Source organism: Mus musculus, chromosome 2, assembly GCF_000001635.26.
Source record: "Mus musculus strain C57BL/6J chromosome 2, GRCm38.p6 C57BL/6J".
Classification (NCBI taxonomy): domain Eukaryota; kingdom Metazoa; phylum Chordata; class Mammalia; order Rodentia; family Muridae; genus Mus; species Mus musculus.
The window spans coordinates 149,355,959-149,359,120 of NC_000068.7; the positions used below are offsets into that span (position 1 = coordinate 149,355,959).

Sequence of the window (3,162 nt, forward strand, 5' to 3'; positions counted from 1 at the left end):
TACAGATTGATAATTTGTGCTACTTTCTCTAGGTTCTAAATGGCATCAGTGACTACAGACTATCCCAGATTTCAAATATGGTACTGAGGTGTAATTATTATACTACAAGTAATCTCACAGTAGACTCAAATGAAGATCAATATCTTAAGCTGTACTCATCATTGCATTCAGTAGAATTCTCAGCAGACTAGTTAGTTCCTCTTTGTATGACACAGGATGGAGGCAGAGGAGGAGGGACAATAACAATGTAAAATATCCTGCATCCAGAAGTTGTGCCATTCCTGTCCTTCAGACAGTAGAACTGAGATATCTAATTTAATGGAAATGAAGGCACATCATATCAAAACTTATGGGACACAATAAAAGCAGTGCTAGGAGGAAAATTCATAGCACTAAGGGATTCCAAAAATAACCTGGAGAGAGCATAAACTAGCAGCTTGGCAGCACACCTGTAAGCTCTAGAACAAAACGAAGCAAATAAACCCAAGAGGAGTAGACAGCAGGAAATAATCAAACTTGGGGTTCAACCAAGTAGAAACAAAAAGAACTATACAAAGAATCAACAAAACTGGGAGCTGGTTCTTTGAGAATGTCAACAAGATAGAAAAACCCTTAGTCAGATTAACCAGAAGGAATAGAGATAATATCCAAACTAAAAAATAAAAAAAATAGGGGGCAACTCCCTGTGAGCCTCTCTCATTTCAAGTGGAGCGATGCTTTCCCAGGCAATGAGCTTCCTCAAAAGCTTCCCTCCCACCCCCACCCCCACCCCCCGTGGGCAGATGGGCTCTGGCTGCAGCAGCTGGACACTAGGCTGTGCTGAACTGGAAGGGGCTCGACACTGGCATACTTTACATCGCGGAGAGCTGCCTGTCCTGGTTAGATGGTTCGGGATTAGGATTCTCACTCGAATATCCCACCATTAGTTTACATGCAGTGTCCAGGGATCCAAACGCTTCAAGAACATTTGTGTGTTATGGTGAATGCCAAGCTTGGAGAAGAATCAAAAGAACCTCTCTCTGATGAAGATGAGGAAGACAATGATGATGTTGAACCCATTTCTGAATTTAGATTTGCGCCCAGTGATAAGTCAGCCTTGGAGGCGATGTTCACAGCAATGTGTGAGTGCCAGGCCTTGCATCCAGACCCTGAGGATAAAGACTCAGATGACTATGATGGAGAGGAATATGACGTGGAGGCACACGAACAAGAACAAGGAGACATCCCTACATTTTATACCTATGAAGAAGGACTATCCCATTTAACAGCGGAAGGGCAAGCCACATTGGAGAGATTAGAGGGGATGCTTTCTCAGTCTGTGAGCAGCCAATATAATATGGCAGGCATCCGAACAGAAGATTCAGTAAGAAATTATGAAGATGGCATGGAGGTAGAAACCACACCAACTCTTGCCGGACAGTTTGAGGATGCAGATGCTGATCACTGAAGATGACTTACCTACTATACAATTCTGCTCATAACTGTAGGCAAGAACGTGGTGCCTCTTCACTCCTTGCTGGTGAAAGGCTTTTTTCTTCTACAAAACTCATTTCTTAAGTCAAACTATAATGAGACAGCAAGCTGTCACCAGCAGAAGAGACTATGTATGACCTCTATTAGCAAAGGTGAATTAACTGAACGAGTATTTGTAGTTTCTCATTTCCCCCAAGCTTCCTGTGTATGTTCTGAGAAGGCCTCTGAGTCCTGCCTTTGCTGTGTGCATATGTCAGCTGCAAGATTCACCTGTGTGGTGAAATGTATAGAGCTCACAGTGGGCAGAAGGGATATGCGGAAGCTTAGATGTCGCTGGGACTTAGGAGAACTCTTTTATCCCTGAGATTAAAAAGCAAAGGCCTCAGAGGGAGCAGCCTCTAGATTTTCCACAGAGGCATGGGTCCTCTACTTGGGGCTCAGACACATCTCACAATACTTGTGTGCTAGCTTCTGTTACTCTTCATGTACCATCAGTTCTGTTATGTTCTCCTAGGTTAGGTCCTTGACTGTCCACCCTCTTAACCCTCCTAACGTTAGCTTTCTGTCACAGAATAAATAATCTGAAATGAAAAATTAATAATAATGATAAAAATTAAAATTAAAAAAATAATTTCAGAAAAGAAAAGGAAGACATAACAACAGAAACTGAGGAAATTCAGTAAATCATCAGAACCTACAACAAAAGCCTATATTCAACAAAACTGGAAAATCTGGATGAAATGAACAATTTTCTAGACAGATATGAAATACCAAATTTAAATCAGGATCAGATAAACTATCTAAACAGTCCCATAACCCCTAAAGAAATAGCAGCAGTCATTAAAACTCTCTCCTCCCTCCCCACCAAAAAAGCCCAGGACCAGATGGATGTAGTATAGAATACCATCAGACCTTGGAGCCTATCCAGCAGCCATGGAGAACCAGGTATACCTGAAAGGGAGGCTAGGAATGAAAGAGGAAGGGTGAGTAAGAGAAGAATGAAGCCAAGAAACAGATTTTTGATCATGGCTCAAAGTTTAATTTTTAGCTCTGGGTTTATATAGGGGAAACCCAAAAACCCATCCTTTATTTGGCTGAGTTCTGTTGTCTTGTTTCAGCTGGATTCTGTTGCAAAACAAGCTCAGCAGCTCAGCAGGCAGTCTGCTTCTGCAGGTGGACAAGACATAGGATTTCCACCTAGGTCAGAAGACTCCAACCAGATCATGAGAATTCTGACTGTGGCAAACAGTTAAGGTCAGATTAGCCTACTCAGGGTTGGGGGAAGGGCACAATTCCCCCTTTTTATTTTTTAAAATTATTTTTTATAAGCATAATAGGGGCACAAAATTACATGTACTGTATGATCCTGTCTAGGAAATAGAGTGGCTTGGTGACCATATATGTCTTAGGTCTGGGTCTGTATAGCACCTTCTTACCCATCTCAGAGAACAAGCATGGCTTGTTGGTGTTTATTTGGACAAACACAACCTTTTAGTGTTTTGGCGCTTGTTTCTGTCTTAGGTCGATAGGAACTCAAGAATGCCAGTTGCCCATCTATGACCACCAACCTTCATAAGCACATGTAGAAGTTGAGGACATTGAGAAATCTTTACAATTTGACTTACACATATTCTAGAAATACCAAATCTTTGTCTCAAGCCATTACTATTTTGATGATGTAAAGAGTGA

The 3,162-nt window shown here is 41.6% G+C and overlaps 1 pseudogene; it reads left to right on the forward strand.

The window, feature by feature from the left end:
- Gm14131 (predicted gene 14131) lies at positions 690-1,707 on the forward strand (annotated as a pseudogene).
- The last annotated feature ends 1,455 nt before the right edge of the window (positions 1,708-3,162 follow it).